Source organism: Microtus oregoni, unplaced genomic scaffold (assembly GCF_018167655.1).
Source record: "Microtus oregoni isolate MIOR12 unplaced genomic scaffold, Mior012 000055F_ref0000237, whole genome shotgun sequence".
In the NCBI taxonomy this organism is placed as follows: Eukaryota; Metazoa; Chordata; class Mammalia; order Rodentia; family Cricetidae; genus Microtus; species Microtus oregoni.
In genome coordinates, this window is record NW_024543831.1 from 14,006,963 (window position 1) to 14,017,590 (window position 10,628).

The 10,628-nt window shown below is 45.6% G+C and overlaps 2 pseudogenes; both read right to left on the reverse strand.

The window, feature by feature from the left end:
• Positions 1 to 1,256: 1,256 nt before the first annotated feature.
• On the reverse strand, positions 1,257 to 2,884 carry LOC121438234 (annotated as a pseudogene).
• A 422-nt stretch (positions 2,885 to 3,306) lies between these two features.
• On the reverse strand, positions 3,307 to 4,882 carry LOC121438340 (annotated as a pseudogene).
• Positions 4,883 to 10,628: the final 5,746 nt, after the last annotated feature.

Below are 10,628 nucleotides of genomic sequence, written 5' to 3' on the forward strand. Positions count from 1 at the left end.
AAATGGTTTTTGGTTGTTTGTTTTTTAGCTTTTAGTTTTTTTCCCCTCAGATGGGGATTAAAGATTCCTTCATGGAAAATGTTTTTTAATTTTCCCTAATAGTGGAAATAACTCATCAATGGTCCTCCTTCATGGGAGAAAAAAAAATTACACAAGCCCAACTTCTAGTAGAAGACAATTGTGGTCAGGGCATAAAGTACTAATCCAATGCTGTTTAAATTTCTAGAGATATCAAGCGTTCATTGTATCGATGTTCTTTCTTGATTGTGTAATTACTTCTCAAATTTTGCATGCAAATGGATGGAAATAGAAAACACTATCCTGAGTGAGGTGTCCCAGACCCAAAAAGATGAATATGGGATGTACTCACTCATAATTGGTTTCTAGCCATAAATAAGGACCACGGAGTCTACAATAGGTGAACCTAAAGAAGCTAAGGAAGAAGGTGAACCGAAGGAAAAACATATAGTTGTCCTCTTCGCTAAGGGAAGTAGACCAAATTTCCGGGGAGAAAATGGGATCTTGGGGGGGGGGGTGGGATGGGGGTAAGGGGAGATGGGGAGAGAAAAGGTAGAAGGGAAGGAGGGGGGACCTGGGAAACGGGAGAATTGGGATAAAGGAAAGGTGGATAGGGGAGCACGGAACCACAATTCTTAGTTAAGGGAGCCACTTTAGGGTGGGCAAGCGACTTGACCCTAGAGGGGCTCCCTAGTGCCCAAGATGAGGTTCCCAGTTAGTTCCTTGGGCAGCTGAGGATTGGGAACCTGAAATGACCCTATCCTAGAGCAATACTGACGAATATCTTGCATATCATCATAGAATCTTCATCTGGTGATGGATAGAGATCGAGACAGAGACCCACACAGGAGCACTGGACTGAGCTCCCAAGGTCCCAAGGAGGAGCAGAAGGAGGGAGAACATGAGCAAAGAATTGATTGTGTAATTAATGTTTAAATTTTAATTTTGACAATAAATGAACTAAAAAGACAAAATTCATGATTTTTTTCTTTGAACGTGTTTCTTTATGTGATATGAATAGAAAGGTTACCCATAAAAAGTTAAAAAAATTAAGAGAAATTATATATTAGTACACAATTATATAAAATTCCACCTAATGCACTGTTATTTCAATTTACACAATAAAAATGCCTAGATATGGCAGATGCCTTCTACCTCTGCATGTATTCTCCCCGTAGAAGGCTTACTTGTTGAGTCACTTTTTATAAGTTTTATTTAACTGTTAGCTTATTGAATTATCAGTACACCCAGCTAATAAGGACCCACTGTTACTCCATGCTTAGTTTCTCAATGGCTTTGTCTAGACTGTCGTTTACAATGATCACATCAACGCAGTGACTGAATGCTCTTGAATGCGTGTGCTTTCATTCACTGTTTTCTTCAAATCAGAGTCCGTCAATGGCTTGGTGGTGATTCCTGCATCCATCACAGCTTTGTGCATGACAGGCAGGGTCTCTAGCTCTGGAGCAACAATAAATACCACATAAGGCATGAACTCAGATGTCCTCAACACTTTGAATGCTTGTGGGTTGACGTCTAAAATGCAAGTACGTCAGTCTGTACAACTTCAAGGATAGAGTCAATCTCAGTTCCATAGGGCTTTCCTTCATATTCCCCATGCTCCAAATACTTTCCAACTTTAGTATCTGCTTCCATTTCTGATCAGGACACAAATTTATGTGCCTGTCCATCTTTTTCATCTTCTCTAGGCTTCTGTGAAGTAAATGGCACCGTTGTTCCAAATCTAGCAGGATTCAGCACTATGAATCTATTTTTCAAGCTTCTTCTGCCCGCACCTTGAGCTCCTATCAACACTAATGTTTTTCGCTGGAAGGGTGGCATTTTTGCTACTTCCTCATAGATCTGAATCTCATGGTGATCAAACTCGGCATTCCTAGTTGTGAGGTACATCATTATCATCTTCTTTTTGTTGTTGTTGTTGCTTATAGTTCCACAAAAGGGTCCTGAATTGTCCCAGTCTCTGCGAACAAATGCCTTTCTCTTCTCTTCCAGGAATTGGCTTGGGGTCAGACCAGCACTTCCGCCCTCTTTCACATGGCTAGCCTGCTACCAATTTGGGTCTTCTCTGTTTACAATCTGAAGAATTTCTCCTTTGGAAAACTTCAGTCCCCTTCTCTGCAGGGTATCAGGTTGTCATTGACTGGATTATAATTGAAATGACACTTGACAAATACCTGTTGAGGAGTAATAGTATCTCTATAACTTGGCAAAATTGTTAGTGTGACACTTCCACTACTATTTTGCGGCAACTCTGGTAATTCCTTTGGATTGTTTCCAACCTCATGTCCATTGACTTCCTTATGATCTCTCCCATAAGAAGAAAGGAAGACAGGAAGCAGACCTGTCGGTCTATCATTCCTCCATGAAGGATTCGGGCGATTAGCAGATCATTATTTTCCACCCTAAATGTTACACCCAATGGCTCTCCAGCTCTTTTGTGAATACCAAGAATACGGATGGCATCTACTGGCAATAACTGATGATTGAGAGAAGAATTACTCATTTCTGGACTTGAGGGAGGCGAATCATAACATTTTGATGTCACAATATCATGGGCCTCCCAGAAGCGACTGGAAATGAGGTTCTTTGAATATTCCAACCAGTTCTGCCACATTATCATCCACATTATTAGAGAACTGATATCTTCAAGAATTTCAGTTACTAATTCCAAGTTATTATCACTGACAGCTTCTTATTTTGAATCTTCAAGCCTGTCATGAGGTCGGGCGGGCAGCTCCCACTGTCCCCACCTGCTGTGGTTAGCCTCTCTCTCAGTTGCTTGGCTCCGCTGCCAGCGCAGCCGCCAAAGGGGCGCTCTCCTCCTGGCCTCGCGCCCAAAATTCATGATTTTAAACTATATATTAGGTATGCTATTTTTTTTGGGGGGGGGTTAAATAGCATGTTTGTTTGGGTTCGTTACTTAGGAATTACAGCTCCATGCTGTCAGGAACCTGCCCATTCTGCTGTCTCCAGTCCAGGTATGGAGCAGGGTGCTTCCATCCACAACCCGTGGGGCCTGTGCTCATGCCACAGGCCCGCTCTGCCACAGAGGTGCCCCTCCCACCTGTGCTGGGCTCTCAGTGGCTCCACACTCTTCAGACAGGTGCAAGCCTGTCCCTGAAGCCCAGAGTATTCAACTCTTGAGATGGGGCTGTATTCCCAACTCTGTTGCCACTAGTATCTTCCATTGCTGGGGGTTCAGGGAAAGGAATGGGTTTGGGAATATGGGCATGAGACAGAGCCACGCTGGACCAGGTCAGCTTTTTCTCAAGAGAGCCGCTCAATGGTTGCAAGTAGCTCAGGCCTCAAGACAGATGTGGCTGGGCTCAGTTCCTGCAGCTCCCATGTCCTCCAACACCGAAGAGGAGAAGAAGGTCAGCAGGGCAGATGGTACCAGCCCACATTCATTCAGGGTCAGGGCCTTTCACCAGGCTCTGTCAGCCAGAGGCGCGCAGCTCAAAAGGCAGCCCATTCTGCAGTGCCTCACATACGAACGGGAAGAGCACAGGTAGCCAGCTCCAGGGAGTAGAAGATCCCTTGCAGCAGGCAGCCACCAGGCGGGCTTAGGCACATGCAGTAGGGCTTAGGTGTGTTTGCGCCCCTTCCGCTGCTCCTCCTCCAGCACCGCCTTGGTCCACAGCGAGCTCAACCGCTCCACAACCTCGGTTCTGAGCCTCTGCTCGAGTTTTACCTCCTCAGCAGTGAGGCTAAGAACTCTATGAAAAAACGACTTTTCCTTAAGAAGTTAAAAAAAAAAAAAGTCGGCAGGGAGCTCGAAGTGCGAGACCAGTGCCGAGGGGCAGAAGACAGGGCGCGCTGCCGGTCCAGCACTGACTCCGCGTCCATCAGCAGCTGCTTCTGTTGCTCCAGGCTCTCCGGCTGTGCCCGGTGCGACCTCGCCTAGCACATAGAACTCTTGGGAGCCCTCCTGATCTGGAACCGGCAGTGTCACCTTCTTGAAGCCAATGTCGTCGAAGAACTCCCGGGTACCCTTCAGGCAGTTGATGAGCTCTTGGAACACCTTGCTCTGCAGTTTGATTTTTCTAGTACCTTTCCTCCTTTGGGTGAAAATGGATGTTTCCAGGTACCTGGCAGTGATATCCACTCCCAGCTTCACCCGCTCCCGGTCTCTGTTAAATGTATCTTCATGATGGAGGCAGCAATCGGGTCTGTGGAGAAGTGCGACAGGATAGCCTCTTTGATGTGGGCATCTTGCTGGTCCCTCTTCAAGGTGACACCTGGGAGTGGGCAGATGAAGTACATACCAGGCACGCTAGGTGGAGAGAGATTTCCTCTTTGGGTTCAGGTACCAAGTTGGACCCGGGAGCTCCTTGACTGTCGCGGTAGATGGCTTCGGCCTGAAGTTCCTTTCTCACCTGGTTCCGGATGGAGTCCCGAGATGTGGGGCCCAGGGCTCGGGACTGCTTCTGTTCCAGCCGGGCCAGGGCAGCAACAGCAGCCATTTGTGCCTCTTCAGAGGCAGGGCTGCCCGAGGGCCAGCTGTGGTGACTTTTCGTTGGGGTTTTTCTCCCCTGTGGAATCCGTGAACTCTGGCAGGGTCCCGCACTCTTGAATTTGATGTCAGCCTCCATCTCCTGGAAGAACTTCATGGTGGTGGCGGCCGGACCATTGGTATGCCCTTGTCTGTTTATCATTACTGAAAATTTGGTGATGCTCTTATGAGATTGAAGGATGATTAGATTCCGGTGCTCTCTGAAAATTCTTGGTTAAATTCTATAGAAGTAGAACACCTGAAACAGAGCAAGTTATTAGCTTATTAAATAAAGTGGTTCCTAAAGTAAAAGCGCATAAAAACAATCTCTTACTGATAAAGAGCTTACAAAATTATTTTTGCCACTAAATAAAATACAGATAAATTGTTTGTCACACAGTTAATAATTGGTAAGTTACATTAGCATGATACTTGAGATCTATAAAGATCCTCTTTTTAAAAATTTTATAGAATTTATTATTTTATAAACTCTATAGCATTGCCTACAGTTATCTCTTAAAATTCTATAGAGATGATTTCTTTTTAATGCTTTTATAGATGGTTTATACAAAAGGACTATGCAAATAAATGCTGGTGATAAAGTTGCTCAATTGTTATTACTCTCGTATTTTGGCAAATGATCATCAATGATGTAAGGCCTAAATTAAAAATAAAACTAAATGGAATTGAGATAGAAGGATTATTACATTCTGGTGCTGGTGTATTTATAATTTCTCAAGAATCCTGAGATCCCAACTGGCCTTTGCAAGAAGTCTCCATTCAATTTGTGGGCATTGGAATCTTATCTCAGGGAAAACAGAGTGTAGACTGCATTAAATGTATAGAGCCTGAAGGATAAATAGGGATGTTAAAACTTTATGTCACTGATATAATCATGAATTTATGGGGGAGAGCTTTGTTACAACAATAAGGAGCACAGATTAATATTCCTACAATTTCAGAAACAGCTTGTAAAATGATGTTAAAAATGGGGTATGTTCCTGGATAAAGGTATTGGAAAAAAACTGCCCCCAAAAGTCAGAGATTATAAAGGTTGTTTAACAGCAGGACAAAATAGGAATTGGCTATCCAGATTTGGAGTAGGGGCTCCTGCTTGTAACCTCAGGGCTCTGCCTCTAAAATGGCTAACTAATAAAGAAAAATTGCAGGTGCTCGAGCAGTCGGTACTGGGACAGTCAGATGCTAAGCAGAGTGAGGAAACTATTAGTCCTTGGAATTCTCCTGTATTTGTCAGAAAAAAGAAAACTGGAAAATGAAGAATACCTGATTTTAGAGTTATTAATAAGATAATCCAACCTATGGGTTACCCTGTTTGGGATTACAGATTTCTCCTGAAAAAAAAAATACACATTTATTAGAGGCAATGGCTGTGATGGGCATACCGATACAACTTAAAACTGATAATGCCATAGCTTATGCTTCCAATATAACGGAGGGATTTTTTTTTTTAGGCATTACAACATAAAAAATAACAGGGATACCATATAATCCTACAGGACAAGCAATTGTTGAAAAATTTAATTGCACATTAAAGGGGATACTTGTTTTACAGAAGTGGGACAGACTGAACAATGCTTTACTAACTTTTAAATGCTAATGAAATAGAAACAACAGCTCATGAAAGACAGGGTTGTGTAACTGAGTCAACCATGTATTATAATTGTTTTAACATCAAAATAGTTCGGGGAAAGTATTAAGTTAGCATCAAGGGTAAGCTTATATTTCCACAGGAGATAAAAAAATTATGGATCCCATCAAAACTGACAAAAATCTGGCATGAGTGAGAGGAGTCTCTCGGATGCTGCTAAAATGCCTCTGGGAAAGAGGAAATAAGGAGGCCTGTGGAGCAGCCACCTGAGCCTCCCGCCTGGGAACAGTTGTTTAAGAGTTTGTGTGAACAAGGGGAGGTGATAATTCAAATGACTCAGAAACCTTTGTTCCTTGCTGTGCTGTCAGTGGTAAATGTACAGATAAAAGGGACTCATCGTAGTTACTGAGCATATATTCCCAATCCTCCAATTAACTTAGCAATAAATTGGGGGGAAATGGGTATTCTTGCAGTAGTTAATGTATCTTCTTGGCTGCCTGGTCCTTATGACAGCGGAGGTCCTACTCAGCCAATGGAGGAGGATAAAGAGATTAAAAATTATACCTGGAAGTACAAGGAATCCCTATTTGTATGGGAAATGGATTTCAATGCCTGAATATAACCTTTCAAGGATGGCTGTATATAGTCAATACCACCCAAGATTATCACAATCAGTTTTATATTTTTCATGCATCTGGTTTTGAAGGACAGGAGATTAATGTTACTAGTTCCATCCATCCACCTTTCTGTGAGATGAAGGTTACCAACAAGGAATCTGACTGGGTGCCTGGACAACAATGGAAGAGTGAGAAACCTTGGGTGCTGATTAATCTCTCACAGAGACTTCATTGACAGGAGTCCTTACGGTCCCTCAAGGGAAATACGCTCAAAGTTATGGTGGCAGCGGTATAGTTTGAATGGAACTGTAGGAATTAGTTCTTCTGTTAATGAGCCTACTGAATGGCGTGGACTTGCAATGTCAAGACCTCTCCTGCAGTAAGTTAAGGCTTACTAGGCCAAGAGGAGCCAACCCGGAGTCTGCCTGGTGCTGTCAGAAGCCTTGATTGTACCTAGCCAACAAGGGGCAACTATGTGATGCTGCCTAAGAGCCTAGCAACAGATGCTGTCAGAGATTCTGATTATGCTACCAATGAGGGGCGACCACGCAAAGTCAACAGATGGGAATACCTTGGTGCTGGGAGGATATATGTTTTCCCTTGATGTTAAATGAGTCTGCTGTATGCCTTCTACCTGACTCCCAGTGTCTGAGCCATTGATGTCTTTTCACCCCTCCCCCGAGGAAGACATTAGGGTGCAGACATACCTGGCACCCAGCACAGGGACTTCTAGCATAGGTTTTGAGCTAGCCTGGTCGAGTCCTTTTTTTCATTGCAGTTGTAATTTGGGGGTTTTGCCTGGAACAGGTCCTTGTCACCCCCCTTTCCTTGCTCGCGGTGCTGGACAGTGCCTTCAAGACAGTGTATTTTCAGTAAGATGTTGTGTGATCTCGGGCCCTTCAGCGGCGGAAGCGTTGGGACTCAGGTCCTTTCTTTCTTTTGGGTTGTTTATCAGGTCTGGCTGCCTGTCTGGTTAGGAAGGCATGTTTTTTTCTGTTACACAATTTCCCACCCATGATGACGATTATCTCCTTCTACAAATTGTCTCCTTCATCCCCATCCCCTCCATGTCTGTTCTCTATGTCTGATGAAGGGGAGACACACAGTTCGGGCTCCAGGAGGCCTGCTGCGGCCACAGTTAAGACTGCACGTGCTGCCTCCCAGTCAGCTCCGTTTCCACTGTGGGAAGCCACACTTCTGCTGTGGGACTCTTGTAGCTACTGACCGAGTTGAGTGGCAGCAGCCCCCATTGGGTGTACGGAAGGGCTGGGCTGGACCAGCAGGTGCCGCAGCACTGGGCCTAGACAGCTTAACCTTGTACTCACAGCAGTCACCCTGGCCTTGCTGGCCGTGGGGTGAGTGTGGCTCGCTGGGGCCTCAGTTGTGAACTCCACGGCCCACAGGGCCTATCATCATTTGTGCGTGACTAGTGCCACCACCTTCAGCCCAGCTTACTGCTTCGCCACCTCAAGTCAGCCGTCAGTGGCGACCTCTGTGAGCCCTGCAGCCTTCTTGGAGACCCAGACCCACTGAACTTCTACCCATGAGCAGCTCCCTGGGCAAGCCTGGCCCACCATGGACCAATGGGGCCAAAGGGAAGAACAGTGATTATTGAACATAGTTGTGGAAGTCCAAAAGTAACAAAAGATGGGGTCACTGTTGCAAAGTCAGTTGATTTAAAGGAGAAATACAAAAATACCAGAGCTAAATTTGCTCAAGGTGTTGCCAATAATACAAATGAAGAGGCTGGGGATGGCACTCCCACTGCCAAGTTCAGGCACATTCTATTGCCAAGCTCAGCAAAGGGGCTAATCCAGCAGAAATGTGTGGTGTTGGCTGTTGATGTGGTAATTGCTGACAGGGCCATTGGTCAGCAGCACCTCCTCAGACTCCAAACCTACAGCCTTCTTCCTAGGGCTGACTCCTTCCTCTGCAACACCACTCACTGTCACCAAATCCCCTGGAGTCCCTCAGGCTGAGCAGTCTGTCAGCACCCCAGCCTCCATGACTCCTTCCCCTACCCCAAAGCACATGATGCTTTTGGGGGTGTTGAGCCTATCTGACAGCTCTTTCTCCCCTGCTCCTGCTGCTGGTCCAGCTTGTGTTTTTTCTGTGTTAAATCCATTTTTATGGTTACACCTAAAATGAGAATAATAGTGAGAATAAAAGCCGCTTGCCATCTAGCTCCTCAGCCACCACTGCAGCTTCATCCGGCACATACGCACTATGCCCCCCTTTGCAAAGTCACCTAGAAAAGGAGCAGCGACATCAGAATCTCTACACCTCAATGTCCCAACTCAAAGTCACCTAGAACAGCAGATGGCATCCACAGTGTCACAGATATCGGATATGGCTCTTCTTCCCATGTGCCCATTGTCCAAAGAGACAAGCTCCTCGCCATGGTGTGTCAGAGCTCCACCTGAGGAGGACACAGCTCAGGAGAGGCTGCTTGGGTTCAAAAGCAAGAGGAATGGAATGTCTCAGATCAAGAAGCATTGGCTCCAAAGTTTACCACTCAGCAGGGTGAACTGAGGCATGGAGAAAGAAGGGTGGCTCATACACCAGGAAGCCATCATCCTTCTGCCAGGAGACCCACAGTCAAGAGGCCAGAACCCTGAAGGGATTATCTGAAAACTGCTCTAGAAGGGAGGAGGAGTCAGAAGGCAGCAAGGGAGGCATGGAAACCCAGAAGAGAGAAATCCATGGACAACCTTGTAGGAGGAGCATCCATAAGCCTGGGAGGGATGTGGTCTTCAAATTTAGTTAAGCAGGCAGCTTAACTCCTGGGCTCAGATTCCCAGCGAGCAGGTATTCCAAGGAAAAGGACCTGACCTCTCTGGGCCTCAAGATAGAGTAAAGGCATAAAGAGGGGATTGACTGATTTTCCTGAGTGGCCCTGAGCTACCTACACTTGGTAGAACCCTAACACTGGCATTTCAGCTCAACCCAAATGAAAATGTGGACTCAGGAATATGCAACAGCCAGACCCTGAGTTTCATGACAACACCGTACCTGTGAGCTTCTCCTTTCTGAACCAGCAGATACCCATAGCAAATAACCCAATTTGGGGGTACTGGATTATGGCACCCAGAAAAGGTTGGACAGACTCTAGGTCGTTGGAATGTGGGGCTGCAGGCAGCAAAGACTGTAGAAAGGGCCAAGGGTTCCTGATCTAATTTACCAACACAGAAAAGTTCATGCCTTCCTCAACTCTGGGTTAAATAAGTTGAGTTTCTCCAGCACCAAATATTGAAGTTTGTGTATCTTCTAGGACATTAAAATAACAAACAAACAAATAAAATCTAAAAACCAAACTGGAAAACTGATTTTGGTAACACACACCTAATCCCAGTCCTAGGGAGGCAGGAACACCCTAACTCTGAGGCCAGTCTGCATTGTTTAGTGAGACTCTGTACCAAAGTGGAGAAGGTAAAAAGTGCAGCTGGAGAGCCAGAACCATGCATCATTGTAAGGAGAAGAGAAACACAAGCAACCCTCTAGCTCAGAGCAGCATTCCCTTGCATACAAGTACCAGGAGACAGGAGAGAAGTCCATTCAAAGGACAGTATTTGTGGGAAGGAGGGTGGGGCTCTGTCAGATCCTGAGCAGAGGTCAACAGGGATGCTCCACTAGGATTGGAAAGACTGCAGGCAGGAAGTAAGCTGAGAGCAAAGCTGAGGCTTGTGGATGGTGATGAGGACACAGTGGGAAGCCCTGGTACCAACAGCCAGAATGAGGTGGGATATTTGGGGCTAGCACTATGAAGCAGGGATGGATGGAAGAGAAAAGCTCAGATGGAGGAAACAGCCCAGCCAAAGGCTCAGGAAGGAGCCCACACAAGACACAGAAGTGGGCATCCAGGAAAGAATTT